Source organism: Rattus norvegicus, chromosome X (genome assembly GCF_021556685.1).
Source record: "Rattus norvegicus strain SHRSP/BbbUtx chromosome X, alternate assembly SHRSP_T2T, whole genome shotgun sequence".
NCBI lineage: Eukaryota > Metazoa > Chordata > Mammalia > Rodentia > Muridae > Rattus > Rattus norvegicus.
The window spans coordinates 15,924,059-15,939,512 of NC_141554.1; the positions used below are offsets into that span (position 1 = coordinate 15,924,059).

At 46.0% G+C, this 15,454-nt stretch overlaps 1 long non-coding RNA gene across 1 annotated transcript; it reads left to right on the top strand.

The window, feature by feature from the left end:
* Positions 1 to 7,264: 7,264 nt before the first annotated feature.
* LOC120099244 (uncharacterized) lies at positions 7,265 to 14,932 on the top strand. Its single transcript, XR_015646468.1, has 3 exons — positions 7,265 to 7,407; positions 8,394 to 8,638; positions 12,240 to 14,932. It is a non-coding gene; the product is annotated as an uncharacterized LOC120099244 (long non-coding RNA).
* Positions 14,933 to 15,454: the final 522 nt, after the last annotated feature.

The window sequence follows — 15,454 nt, forward strand, 5'->3', positions numbered from 1 at the left end:
TCATGTAATCCAAGCTAGCCTTGAACTCACTATGTAGCTGGGGATGAGATTGAATTCCTGACCCTCTTATCTCCATCTTCCAAGGTGTGTGTTATCATGCCAGTTTTCTGTGGAGCTAGGAATGTGGTACAGGCTGGGCATCACCACACTTATGCAGAATTCAGAAGAGGGCATCAGATCTCTCAAACTGGAGTTAACAGATGGTTGTGAGCTGTCATATAGATTCTAAGAACCAAAAGGAGGTTCTCAGCAAGAGCAGTAAGTGCTCTTAACCACTGATCAATCTTTCGAGATCCCTTCCACCTTTCTTTTTGAAACAAGACCCACCATTCAGCTCTTAGCTCCCCAGTGTGCTGGACTGGCTAGCCAGGAAGCTCTGAGAATTCACTTGTCTCCATTCCAGTGGTGGTAGGGTGGCAGATGGGATTCTAGGAGCCCTACTGCAGATCCTGCTGCTCTAGTGGCAGACACTTTACCACCTGAGCCATCTTCCCAGCTCCTCAAAATCAACTTTGTCCAGCCTGTGAAGTGACATCGTAACCAAGCTCTTTCTTCTTGTTTTCTTCATGTCATTGTCATGGGTTCCTGGAACCACATTCCCATCAGAGTGGATCCCAGCTTTTAGAAATGACCTTTGCTCAGCCCTCCATACCCTAAGTACCCCAATTTCACTTTCCAAGTCAGCATGAGTAAGTAGCGTCCGGAGCACCGGCAGCACATAGTGATTCTCACTGTACGTGTGCCGGGTCCATTATCCTATCAGTTGGCATAATCTTGTCCATCCTCCCAAACTACCTTGACCCACACTGTCTTTAATTAGTTTGTGGTTAGTGAAACACAAAACCGAGGCCTCAAACTTACAAGTCCTCTCTTGAAATACTGCATGTTTTTCTCCAGAACCAAATAGTCTGGCCCTAAAATTTTAACCAGTAGTAACCCACATTCCGCAGGGTGACTATGAGTTCTTCAGGGACCCAGAGTGTGTCATGCGCTTACTTGTAAAACACCTTCTCTAGTGCTTAGAAATGTCTCTAAAAACATAGACTCTAATCTAGGTCCGATGTTACAGTCCTGTATGTAATTTCAGTACTTGGGAGGCTGAGGCATGAGGATGAGAAGATCTGACCTTCATGGACTACAAGGCCAGCCTCAGCAATTTAGGGGAAACCTATTGAGAAAAGAAAAAGGCTGAGATTATAGCTCAGTAATGGAGTACTTGCCTAGCATGGTAGGTCTTACATTCATCACCAGTGTCCCAGCCAGGCATCGTAGCACATACCTGAAATTTTAGCACATTGATAAGGAGGCAAGAAGATCAGGAATTCATGGCCAGTCTGGGCTACATGAGATCCTGTCTCATAAAGACAAAAACTGAACAAACCTTTAAAAAGCAGATTCTCAACTCCCTGGAATTTCTGAGGGTAGGCAGATCTGACCTCAGTAATGGCTTAAACAGAACTATAATTCACATCCCATAAAATGTATTCTTTTAACTGTATAGTTCAACTGGGGATGAAGCCAAGCAGTGGTATGCAAGAGACTCTGGTTTCCATACCCAACGATGCAAAAAAAAAAAAAAAAAAAGAAAGAAAATACATCGATCAATGGGTTTTGTCATAACCATGGAATTTTGTAACCACTAATTTTATTTTTTAATTTTTTAGACTTTTTTTGTATATGAATGTTTTACCTACATGTATGCACCATGGGGCCTTTCGAGGTCAGAAGAAGCCATATGATGCCTTGGAACTGGAGTTATAGATGGTTATGAGCCATCATGTGGATACTAAGAACCAAATTCAGATTCAATGCAAGAGCAATGAGTGCTCTTAACCATTGAGTCAGCTCACTAGCCTCTGTCTAATTTTAGGACATTTCTGTCTCTCCAAGAAATAAAAATGGGTGGAAGAGGTTCCTGTGCATACCCTGGTGTTCCAGGGGGCCATTGGAACTAGCTCTAATTTATCTCAGGGGCTCCATGCTGTCCCCAAAGTACTCTCTGATCCAGGTGGGTCACTGCCTCGCCAGTTTCATACAGAGACCACCTATGTCAAGGCTCTCTTACTGTGGACTCTGCTTACATTCCCAGCATCTACCCCCTGGTCCCAGTGGTGGCTACCCTCTTGTAACTCTCTGCTGCTGCTGCTGCTGCTCAGTTTACATTCCCAACATCTGCCCCCTAATAGTTATGGCATAAACTCCCAACAACCTGTTAAAATCAAGACTCAAGGTTGGGGATTTAGCTCAGTGGTAGAGCGCTTGCCTAGCAAGCGCAAGGCCCTGGGTTCAGTCCCCAGCTCCGAAAGAAAAAAAAAAAATCAAGACTCAACACACTGTAACCCAACAAACAGATTTATATGCTAAATTCTCAATCCACAATACAACCACACAATAAACTCACAACCAACTGATAAGGATATAAACCACCCACCTAGATAAGATAAATTTGCCTACAGAAATCCATCCCAACTACCTTGGCAATTCAAGACCACCTGGATCTGGGTCATCCTTCTCCATCTCTATCTCAATTCTCTTCCCTTCTCCTCCCCCACCTTACAAAAGGTTTGCTCCTGCCTTATTTTTTTACTGTCCAATCATAGCCTTGACCTAACTTGTGCCAGCCCTCACCCGCATATTGACATTAACCTACAAGGAATCCCTTACCTATTAGTCATTTCCCATCGTCATGCCCCAACTCTAGCAACCATGAATCTACTATCTGTCTATAATGGTGTACCTGGGCTGGACTCTCCATATAAATAAAATGGTAAGCTAGCATGGTGGTGCAGATTTGTGGTCCTAGCACTTGGGAGGTGAAAGTTATCCTCAGCTACATATCCAGTTGGAGGCCAATCTGGTTTCTCTGAGATCCTGTGTTACGATATAGAGGTGAAAAGGTACCTTTGGCGGGTCCAGGGCTAAGGTATGCAACTAAGAGACCACTCCACACAACAGAAATAATCCAAGGGGTTTATTGGGAGAGGGGAGAGAACTAAAGGCCATCTTGGAGTGGAGTCATGAGAGAGTGATAAAGAGAAACTGGGAGAAAATGAATGAGAGACAGAGACAGAGAGAGAGGAGAGGAGAGAAGAGAGAAGAGATGGAGAGATGGAGGTGGGGGGAGATGGAGAGACAGTGTATGTGAAGGCAAGACTGACTCCATGACAGGTTTCAAACTGGGTAAGAACTGGGCTTCAGGAAGCTAGTCAGAAACTGCCCTGCCCTCAGAAGCTGCCCAGACACCTGGCTTGAAGAAAGGTCAACAAGTTTCCAGACTTCCTCAGCTAAGTAGTTGAGCTCATCAACGGTTTCCAGACCTCATTTTCCAGCCTCCACACCCAGGTAATGGAAATGCCCCTAGAAATGGAGCAAGATATGGCTCACCTACCCCAGAATCCCCTAATGTGTTTTAAATTAGGCCTGCAAGCTCACTTGGTTGTCTTTCTACTTGGTAACAGGAGACCCCAGTGTGCTGGACTTCTGCAGAATAAAACACTCTTTGCATTTACATACTATTTGAGTCCAGGGTGTCATTCTTCAGCAAATCATGGACCCTTATAAGAGGAGATGGAGAGAGAGAGGGGAGAGGGAGAGGGAGGGAGAGGGGAGGGGAGGGGGAGGAGAGAGAGAGGGGAGAGAGAGACAGAGAGAGAAAGAGAGAGAGAGAGAGAGAGAGAGAGAGAGAGAGAGAGAGAGAGAGCGCTCTGGGATGACCACCCCACACCTGGTAGGAGTCAGTGGAGTAAACTGCTGCAGAGTCCCTGAGCAGGCTGACAGAGCAACTAATTTACAACACCACGTCTCAAAAACCAAAAGTGAACAAGCAAAAATATGTGACCCTTTGTGTCTAAAAGCTTAGTAGCATGTTTCCAAGGCTCATGCCCCACGTTTATGGTGTGTATATGCATGTGTGTGTAAGTTAAAGAACTTAGAATCAGTTTTCTCCTTCTAACAGGTGAATCTTGGAAATTAAGTCGTAAGAGTTGGGGACAAGCATCTTAACCCTTTTAAGGCATCTTGCTGGCTTTTTTCCATTTGTTGACACAAGTCTTAACATATAGCCCAGGCTGGCCTCAAACTTACTGTATTTCTTCTCCCTCTGCCTCCCAAGTGCTACCATTACAAGCATGGGTTGCCACATTTTACACATTGTTCCTTTTTTCTTCTTTTGGTCGCCATTGCTTTTGTTTCCCATTGCTTTTGTTTCAAGACAGGGCTTCTCCATGTTGCCCTGGCTGTCCTGGAATTTCTTGAACCCACAGAGATTGCCCTGCCTCTACCTCCTGAGTGCTGAGATTAAAGGTGTACACCACCATGCCTGGCACCTTCTGTTATACACATACACTAAATTTTGTTTATTTGTTAGTTACTCAGTGTGACCTTTCCACGTTGGCACCTTTAGGAACAACACTCTCTTTTGACCAGGCTGGCCTTGCACTCAGATCCACCTGCCTCTGCCCTGGACTGCTGGGATTAAAGGGGCTTGTGCCCTCCTATTTGACTCCTTAAAAGAACCTTCAAACTGCTTTGCAAAGCAACTACAGCTATTGACACTTTCTCCATCGATCAAACAGGGTCGGGTCCTTGGTGCATGTCTTTTCCCATGAGCCACAACTAAGTTTAGGCATTCCTATGCTTAGGTCAGAAGCTCTATTATTCTAATCATTCAACGAGTGAGACTGCTCAGAAGTGCTGCGTGGCCTCGGATTGGATCATTTTCTCCTGAGAGCCCCAGGGTGGGGATGGAAAGAATGGTGTGTTTAGAGCAATGCCAAGGGATTAACTACTCCGCACCAGACAGTCCGGTGCTAAAACCTAAAAGCCCAAGTGATGAGAGATACTGTGGAGGAAGTAGCTAGGGGAGGGGGAGGACCCAAAACCAAGCCCAGTCCTGACTCAGTCTTTGAGCTGCGAATCTAAGACTGCGATTGCATCATGAGCCTCCGCAGCACAGCCCTGATGCGGTGGCGGGGGAGGGGGGTTTGGGGGAAGGGAAGACTAAGGCTGGCATCTATTCCCCATCTCTGCCCCCGGAAGGATGCTGTGAGATGACAGCACCTGCCGCGAGGCCCCCCGCACCTCCTTGGTATTATTATGGTATTAGTTCTGCCTTGTCCGCTGGCGAGCGGAATAATGAGATGCAATGCTGCAATTGCTGCCCTGATCCAGCAGTTTTGATTCTTTCCTAGAGCCACAGGCAATCGCTTCCATCACCGCTCCCCACCCCCAGCTAGAAGGCAGTAAAGTAAACAGGAAGTGGCCGTTTCTCCCAGGGGGCATGTATGGGATTTCAACTGCGGGGGTTTCTTATCTGTGCTGGGAACCGTTCAGATTGGGGCGTGGCTCTGCGCAATCATTGCTTGGCGCTCTAGCGCGCTTGCTCTCTCGCTTCCCCCTCTCTCCCTTCCCCTCCCCCCTCCCTTTCCTTCTCCAATTGCCTTCTCCCCTCCTCCTCTCTTCCCCACCACTCTTTCTCCCCCAATAGCTTTCTATTTAAGGGCGATTACTTTACTTGCCTCAAGGATTTGTGTTGAGGGTTAGAATTTAGGTTGAAGCCCAGCATCCCGGTTGCAAATTAACATTAAGCCTTCAGTGTGATTGGAAGTTGTTAAACAAGCACAGGCACACAACTGGTAGCGAGAGTTGGGGGAGGGGCGTCCTTTTGTTCGGTTTGTCTTATTTGTTTTGTTTCATTTTGTCTGGTTCAAGTCAAGGTCTCATCCTGTAGCAGTGGATGACTAGCAGTAATTCTCCTTGTGTTTTGTAAAAATAAAGAGAGAAGAAATATGTTTGGTGAATGTGCGGTCAGGTGTGGGGGAAGGGGGTCCCTCTGTGGACCCATGCTCAGGCATCCCCTCCCCCTGAGAGACCAGCCACACGACCGTATAGGATAGACTTAGAGTTTATTCAGGGCATGGGGAGGGGAGTTGAGGAAGTAGATACAAAGGAAGGCAGGGAGAGAGAGGGCGGGAGATAAAGAGGAAGGGAGGGACAGAGAGGGAGAAAAAGGGAGGGAGAGAGAGAGGGAAAGAGGGAAGGAGGGGGAAGGAGGGAGAGAGAGGAGGCATAGAGGCCAGATGTGAGCTCCAGGAGAGAGAGGGGGGAGGGGAATGGGGGAAATGGAGGGAGAGAGCAAAGTGACAGAGCAAGAGCTAGAAGGCAAGAGAGAGAGAGGAGGAGGGGCAAGCAGCCCCTTTTATAGTGAGTCAGGCACACCTGGCTGTTGCCAGGTAACTGTGGGGCGGAGCCTAGACTAAATGCTAACACTTCTGCCAAAGCCTTACTAGTGCTAGGGTCACAGACACTTCTGCCACGTGGAATTTGTTTTATAGGGGTGCTGTGATGGGGACTGGACCTAGGGTCTTGGGAGTAAGAATGGGCTAGTAGAATTGAGCAGCTGCTCACGATGCCTGCAGCAGCCCTTCCCCCATGCAATCACAGAAAAGCACGCCAAGGAGACACTGTCTGCAAATCTCTAGCTCACAGACTTCCAGGTGCAAGCGTTTCTAACCTGGGGAAGTGAGCTTACATCAAAGGAGGGATTGGTGGCCACCCGTGCTGCTACCCACCCCCCTCGCCGCCTTCTGCCTGGGAATGAGAGAGCCTGGCTGCAGGCGCCTGCTCTGCAATCCCCTCCACCTAAGAGTCACGTAGGCCCCCATTCCTCTCTTCAAAATCTTTGCCGTTCCCGTTGTCTGTCCATGGCGTTAATAAGACTTCTAATAGACATGTCCCTGACTCCCAGTAGCCTGCCTCAGTATCACTTTGAGCCGGACATCTGAGTATTTTTGGTGGGTGTGATGTCAAGCTCTCCACTACTGAGCTACACCCCAATTTTCGTTTTTAGTGTGTTTTGATTTTTTTATTGTATTTATTCGTTGACTTAGTGTGCGGGGGAGAAAGGGCGCGTGCGTACCATAGCATGCCTATGGAAGTCAGGATAAATGGCGGGAGGATTCCCTCCACTATGTGGGTAGGTCCTAAGATGGAGCTCAGGTCCCTAGGCTTAGCACCTGGAGAGCACTGTTACCAGCTAGATTCAGATGGCCCCAATTTTTTGGATTTTGGTTTTAAACAATGAAATTTCACTCTTTTGAGCTCCATTTGCCTTTAACCTGTAAAACTGCAGTTTATTTCTGGGCCCTGCCCCAGTGTTCTTTTTGGAATAAATCAGAATGCCACTGTGGTTTTTCTTTGTCCCTGGGCTCATCACTGAATTGAGTAAGGCTGCCTCGTGTGCCTGCCTCGATGTCAGACAAAAAGCAGAAGAGGGGTGAGCGATGACTTCATGCACTGGAATCTGCATTTGTTTTCTTTCTGTGAAGAAAGCAGATCCAGTGTTCCAGCAGGACAGCTACTAGGTGCTCCTGGGCCACAGGCCTCCCTCCCGAGCTTCCTGGAATTGTGGTAGGTGGGCAGATGGTGTTTTTTCATTTGTGGCTTTGGAATTTTGGAATCAAGGCCTACTTTTTATTTTATTTTATTTTATTTTTAAGAAACGCTAATGGCTTCCTCATGGGCTTCCACCCAAATCTTTGCTAAATTTTGCTCGGCCTTTATGTCTTGTCTTGAGTGTCTCAGGCAGCTCTCTCAGTCATGAATAAATCAGCTGAGGTTCACCTCTGCCCTTTGCTTTGCCCAAAGCCAGATGAATCACTAGGTTTCTCCACTTCCCTCTCTCAGAAGCCAGTGAGAGCGTGGCTGGAGGGGACTCTGCCCCAGGAAAACTCCAGCCAGCCCCTTGACTTCCCAGAACAAAGAAATTCTGGTGGCAGTGGGGAGAGGGGAGCTTTGTTCTCAGCAGGAAGAAACCAAAGAACTTCCTGAGGGGACCTAGAAATGTCTCTGTTCGGAGGAACTGTGCAAAAAGACTTAGCTTCTCATTACTTTTAGAGAGAGAACCTGAGCTCTTGAGAGCCCCGAGCTGGCCAGGTTCAGCCACCAGTCCTCAATAGGCCAACTTAACCAACAATAATGAAAAATACAAAAAGTTGCCCACCTGAGTGTGTGTGTGTGTGTGTGTGTGTGTGTGTGTGTGTCCAGAAGACTCTGCCTGGCCTGGAGGCCCCAGCTGTTCCTTCACCCAGCATAAGACTCCTGGGGAAGTTTCCATTTCTTGGGCTCCATTGTCTCAACAGATTTTTTTAAAGATGTATTTATTTATTATATATAAGTACATTGTAACTGTCTTCAGACACACCAGAAAAGGGCATCAGATCTCATTACAGATGCTTGGGAGCCACCATGCAGTTGCTGGGATTTGAATTCAGGACCTCTGGAAGAGCAGTCAGTGCTCTGAACCAGCCCGTCTCATCAGTCTTAATGGGCAAAGGGAAGAAAGCAGGTGTTTGTTTCTTTTGAGGCAGCGGTTCACTGTGCAACTCTCTTTGTAGACCAGGCTGACCTCACACTCCAGAAACCCTCCCACCTCTGCCTCCCAAATGCTGGGATTAAAGACTTGAGCTACCTCCATTGAGCTACTGCTAGTCTTTTAGAATATCCTCGTGTACGTCAGGATTGTTATAACCTGTGTGGATTGACCTCATCCCACCACACCCCACCCCAGTCCATGCCCTGGAGATGGACCTTGTTTGAGGAAGGAATTTGAACCAGAGGGAAAACTCCAGGAAAATTCAAGGTATGTTATGAATTTGCTCTGGGTTTGCTTAGGAGTCATTCAGAAACCTAATCCAGGCCTAGGACTCCATTGGGAGTCTCAAAAATTGACCTCAAAAAGTATAACCTCACTAACCTTCCTGAAGCTCAGGCCTAAGTATGCTCCTTCCTTCCCAGCAGAATAGCCTTTGCCACCCAGGTACCCCATCTGTTGGAAAAGTCCACCCCTAAGCCCACTTTCAGTAACTTAGCAACAGCAGGCAAGTCATCATCAGCCACCAAAATGGGACATATTTCCATTGTCATGATGAGTTTTGTACCCTCCTATGCACGTGCGTGCACTATACTCCCTTATAAAAAGCCAGTACCTACTCTTTTCACCCTCTTTTCCATTCCACCCTCGCTCAGAAGCAGTCTCTGCATCACATCACATCACATCCCCCAATATGCTTTGTGTGTGAGATCTTGAGCATGCCTCGGCTCCAATCCGCCAAGGTACCTTCCACCACTCAATCATAGCAGTGTCCAACCAGTTTTATTGGTTGGTGACCACTCCCACCACAAAAACAATTTCTAGGGATACGAGAATCAATGCAAAAAGAAAAGCATACATATAGTTCCCTCATCTCAGAGCCAGTAGGAGTTTATTATGGAGCTGAATTCGAGTGAGCATTGCTTCCCACGTAGGTTACTCTGAGTATCATGTCCCAACATGATAACAGGTTCGTTATGTTTTCATAGTAATAGAACAAAGAATGTCACAAATCAAGACACTTTTCAAATACTTGGTGGGTCCATCAGGTAAGAAGATTACAGCAAAGAGATGAAGCCTCTGCTATAGACCCCCAATGACATTCTTAGCATCTAGGCTAATGGAAGCTGGGAGACTTTTGTACATTCCGAAAGCATTTACCTAATAGTTACAAGGCTATTAGGTCACAGACACCTAAGTGAGTAATAAATGGCTATTTAGAGGGCTCAAATGGCTGAAGAGAGTTTGGCTTTAGACCTGCAAATTTCATCTCTTCAGTGGTTGAACTTCCAACTGGTCAATCAGCCTTATAGATTAATGTAGGTTAATGTAGGTGTGGTGACAATTTTGGAATTTTGATTTCTTTAAAAAATGCAGAAATATAAGAATGTGTTTTCATTTTAATCCCTGGTGTCGGACATGGGGCCGATTTGGACTGTCCACAGCAGCTGACTCTGATTTGCCTCGTGCTCTAGCAGAGGCAGGGTTTTGCCAGCTGCAGATAATTTCTGTGATTGGGTGACATTTGGAATTCTGGGAACTTTTCAAAGGTTATATAAATTCAAGGGCCCCAAGAGGCAGGGTGGATGGGTGGGTAGGTGTTAGTTCTTTAGGAGGGTAGCTTGTGTAGCCATGGCCAAAGAAGAACCAAAAGAAAAGAAATTAGACTCAGGAATTTTCCTAACTCCTCTCTCCCTTCTATCCTTGTTTGTCTCCTATCTTGAGTTAGGGGGCGAAACCATGGGGATAAATGGTGAAAAAAGAACCCACAAAGTAATAAAAGCTGGCTACAATGTGGGTGCTGTTTTTGTCTCCTGGGAACTTCGATTAATACTAGTATCCTTCACCTGAAACTGGCAGCCCAGCTCAACATGGTCCAGAACTAACATTGGTCAGAAAGTAGCCGTGAAAATAACTTGAGTTAAAAAATAACTAGCTGGTGACTCTTACCCCTCTCCCAGCTATGTGGAAAGGAGAACAGAGCTCATTTTCTAGGAAGTCAGCACAACAAACTCCGAGCAAGCACTTCTGAAAAGTCTTCTAAGGACCTGACCACCCCTCTGCCACAAGGACAATACCATTTTGTCCCCAGGGCCATGGATCACAGCAAGACAGTATTCCTAGGAATCTATGGGGATAGATAATGACTGAACCGGACAAGAGAAGGAAAAGAAGTCATTTCCTTGAGATCTAGTTGGCCCTTCCTATTGAGAGTTAAGAATCTTAGACACCCCCTGGTTGAGGGATGGGGACACCCACCGTCAAAGTTTTTAACCTTGAAATGTTCCTGTCCAAAGAAAGAACTGGGACAAAAATTAGAACAGAGACTGAGGGAAGGCCCAACCAGGGACTGCCTCACTTGGGGATCATCATGTCTGCAACACTGTTGCCATGGTCAAGAGGTGATTGCCCACGAGAACCTAGTGTGGTAGTTTCCTGAGGAAGTCAGGCCAGCAACTGACCAATGCAGATGTGGATCCTTGGAGTAAACCATCAGTCTGAGCTCAGGGAACCTGGTGGGGGAGCTGGCAGAAGGACTGGAGGAGCAGAGGGGAATTGCAACCCCATAGGAAGAACAACATAGCTTGGCCTGACTACCCAGTTCTCCCAGAGTCCAGACCACCAACCAAGGAGTGTACCTGGAGGGATCCGTGGCTCCAGATACACATGTAGCAGAGGATGGCCTTGCTTGACAGCAATGGGGGGGTGAGGTCCTTGGTCCCAGGGAGGCTTGATGCCCCAGATTAGGGGGATGCTGGAGCAGTGGAGTGGGAGAGTGTAGGTGGGTAGGGGGAGCACTCTCCTATAGGCAAAGGGGAGGCTGTGGGATGAGGGCCTGGTGGAGGGCTAACCAGGAAGTAGGATATCATGGGATTGGGGGTGGCTGGAAGGGGTACCCGGGAAGTGGGATATCATATGAGATGTAAACGAATGGAATGATTAATAAAAAAAGAATCTGGGAGGGGAGGGGTTAGGGGGATGTTGGCCTGGAAACCAGGAAAGGGAATAACAATTGAATTGTTAATAAGAAATACCCAAGTTAATAAAGATGGAGAAAAAAATATCTTAGACACAATTGATAAGTCCAAAACTGCCTACAGAGAGATAATACACATTTGCCTAAAGACATTCTAATGAGGATGCTGACAACATCAAATAGGGGTTGAAGAGGTAGCTCAGTTGACAGTAAGCTTGTCCGGCATCGCACAAGGCAGATTTTAATTCCCAGTACCATATAAATCAAGTATGGTAATATTCACCCGTAATCTCAGCACTCAGGAGGCAGAAACAGAACAATCAGAAGTTTGGGTTCTCCACTACACAGTGAATTCAAGGCCAACCTGAGCACTATGATACTTCTGAAAACAAGAAAAAAGGAAAAAGAAAGGAAAAAACAGAAAAAGAAATAAGAGATCTACCTGCTCTTGCCTCTCCAGTGCTGGGATTAAAAGTATACACCATCACATCCAGCTGACACACATCTTTAACCCTAGCAGTTGGGAGGCAGAGGCAGGTGAATCTCTTTGAGTTCAAGGCCATCCTGGTCTACATAGTGAATTCCAAGACAGCATGGCTATAAAGAGACCCTGTCTCAAAGAAAAAGGTATACAGTGGAAATTTCTGGTTTCTTTTGGAGACTTAGTTGTGTCGTGTGATGTTTTTCTTGAAACTGTCTTATGAGAGGATGTTTTTGCTAAAGCAGATGTGTGGGAAGATGTTTTGCTAAGAACAGACATATGTTTCTAGAAGCTGCCTGGGAAAGGGGCATGTGATGTTTGGAAAGGGTATAAGGAGAATGGAACAGAGATGGCCCTGTGTGGCAGCATTCAACTTGCCCCTCTGCTGATCTTCATTTGTCCTGACTTCGTAGAGAGAAATTCACTCAAGAACTTCCGGTGGTGTTCTAGTGAGTTCTTGCTGCTTCCACAGACAGGGCCTTGCTGTTTCTTCTGGATTGAACTGCCGTTGCAGATTACTGAATACTGTTTGTGAGTGGATCAAGCTACCGATGCTGATTTGTGTAAACGGAACGGCTGCTATCCTGACAAAGAAGACTGGAATAGTAGCAAAGAACTATTTCTGAACAGATCTGTAACCTCCGTTTCCTATTAACCTTTCCTTTCCACTACCTCTGAGAGCTGCTGGGCTAGAAGGGAGGTTAAAGCATTTAAGTACCCTTATTAAAGTAGGTTTTGAAAAATATAAGACTACAAAGGTGTGCCACCTTTTAAATCTTATAATGACATCCTTTAATGAATGTAACCTAGAATGTAGGGAAGCACATCTACTGTTGCGATAAAGACACAGGTGCCTACTCCCAAAAGATGGGGATAGGAGTGTTCCACTGTCTTTTTCCATATGATAATGAACCAGCCTGCCTCCATTTTAGACTTAAAAGCCACCTTATAGTAAAGACAAACTAGGCTCATTCCTGTTCATGATTAAACCTCTGTTTCTTAAGGCTATGCTGCACCTGTAACCTTATAGTTACAAGTATAACAAATGGTTCTCTACTACTTGTTCCAGGAAACAGCAACAATGTCTTTGTTCCAAACCCATATGCATCTGGCAAACCTACCTTGTATCAAAAGGCTGTTATGACTGGCTGTTTTTATGACTACCTTATGACCACTTTGCAGTCATGTCTGTTTCAGGAGGTTGTTGTGACTTAAGTAGTCATGTTCACATTCTTCTGCTCCTGTAGCCCCACCTATTTTGCCTGCAAAATCCCCCACTTGGAAAGTCGCTGCCTCTGAGCTTGTCTTCCTCACTTCTAAGGCTGACTTCTTGAACCCCACCTTAGGGGAGGTAGCCCATATACATTGATTAAAAAGCTTGCTTTAATTAGTTGTTGGCTTTAGTTTGGCTATGATGATTTGGATCTGTGGTCTTTCTCTCGAATCTTTGGGATTAACAATGACTCTGTCTAAAAACTTAAGGAACAGTTTCACTCTGGCTCATCCTAGAATTCTTCAGTGTTGTCAGGGATTTGACTCTACCTGAGTGGAGCTGCCTCATGGGGAAGGGAACTAAGTTCTCAGAGCAATGGTGGTTCTGCAGGGCTTCAGACCCTTCTCCTTGCCACCACTGCTACTGACATCATTTCAATCCTGAGGATGTGGTGATCTCTGGGGAGTCCTAGATGATAGGTTATTTCTCCACCATTGATGAAATGAGCCAATTTAAGGCAGATTAGATTATATTAAAGATAGGTTTATTGGAAAGCTGATCTTGGTGGGTGAGTTCAATGGCCCCAAGGACCAAGGCTAGGGAAGTCATCATGAGGAAAGGGAGCAGGTAAGGGAGGAAGAGAAAAAGAGAGAAGGGGTACACACATGCAGAGAGAGAAGAGATAGAGGAGAGAGACTGAGTCAGACACACACACACACACACACACAGAGAGAGAGAGAGAGAGAGAGAGAGAGAGAGAGAGAGAGCAAAATGTCTGGATTATATAGGGAGGAGCCTCTGTGGAAAGGCCAGCCCAGCCCTGGGCCGTGAAGTTCAAGGTTGGAGGCAGAGTATGCTAGGTAGGAACTGAGGGATGCTGGGAGAACCTGAAAGGCCAGGTCTGCTTTAGTATGTAAAATATGCACCACAGTCCCTTGTCAGGGTTGAGGCAGTCCAAAACCAAATACTAGAATGTTCTGTGGTTTGATCTAAGTGTGGGTTCCCTGGATGTATACATAGGACAAAATTAATCAAGCTGCTAACTTAAGTTTTATGTACTTTTCTGTGTGTAAATAATACCCATATAAAGCTCTATTGACGGGGGAAAAGACATAACAGATAAGGAAATACACTTTGTACCTTATAAACCTTTTGTTAGGAACTTTTCAAAGCTTTTATCAAACTATGACTACTATACTACTTGCAATGTCAAGGACTTGCCTTTCCTGGTTTTAACCATTATATTTGCAGTTGTATGGGATGGGCTCTTCTGTTTGCTTGCTTTCCCAGCCAGCATTCTGCCTTTGCTTGCCATTGCTTCTTTCCTCTCTTAGCCACCCTCTTGCCACTAATGGGACTGCCACTACCTCTGCTGTCTTCTTCATGCCATGAGTTCAGCCCACTTGTGACAAAAAGTAATCACCATCTGGAAAAATTTTAAAAGACTATTCAGAAGTCTTTTTTCCTTTTTGAGCCTAATACCAGGGGGGCAGGACAAGGAGGATCTCCCAGGTGAAAGAATAAAAAATGCAGCTAAGAAGTCAGAAGTTTAAAAAAGCCCTAAATACCTCAAATTCCAGACCCTGCCCTCTACCTGTACTAGCTGACCATAAAGTAATAATAATAATCTTGAGAAGCAGGAAGCGTCTCCCAGGAAATGATGGACCATAAAGTAAACAATCTTGAGAAACAGGAAGCTCCTCCTTGTGATTTTTCACTGGTATTCTCGACATTTTCCAATGACACCCTCCCTACCCACTGGGGTTGAGGTTTCTTCCTTTAATTTCCCCTTGTCTCAGTTTCTGGGGGTCGAACTCCACTGCCCCTGCGTGGGATATGAGTCTCGACCCCAGTGCACTGGTTCCTATCAATAAACCTCATGTTTATTACAGCAAGGACGGTCTCATGTGAGTTCTTGGGGGGTCGCATCATCCCGAGACTTGAGTGAGGGTCTCCCGGCTCCGGGGGTCTTTCACAGGCAACTTGAAAAGTACGCCAAACAACCTTGTTATATAGCTAGGAGATTGAATAGGACATACTAATGAAGAATTATATTTGTACCAATCACAGCACACCTTTCAGTTCCACCAATCACAGGCACCAAATAGGGACTAATTTCATACTTTGCATGTAGACCAATCACAAAATTTTCTCTGTACCAGTCTCAGAATAGAAGCCCCTACCACCACCACCACCACCACCACCACACCCCACCCCAGGTGGAGATGGAAGATTAGATGCAAGATCATCTAAAGTTCATTGAGGTTTGTCTAAGCCTGTGGTGCTGTCTTCCAAGGTGTTGGGCCCTACCTTGGTGTTTCCCTCCCCCCTCAGTGAGCCTTTTAGCCTGCTATAGCAAGAAATTGTTTACACCCTTGGCAGCTGCTCTTAGCCCCTGATTTGGGGCTGAGATTT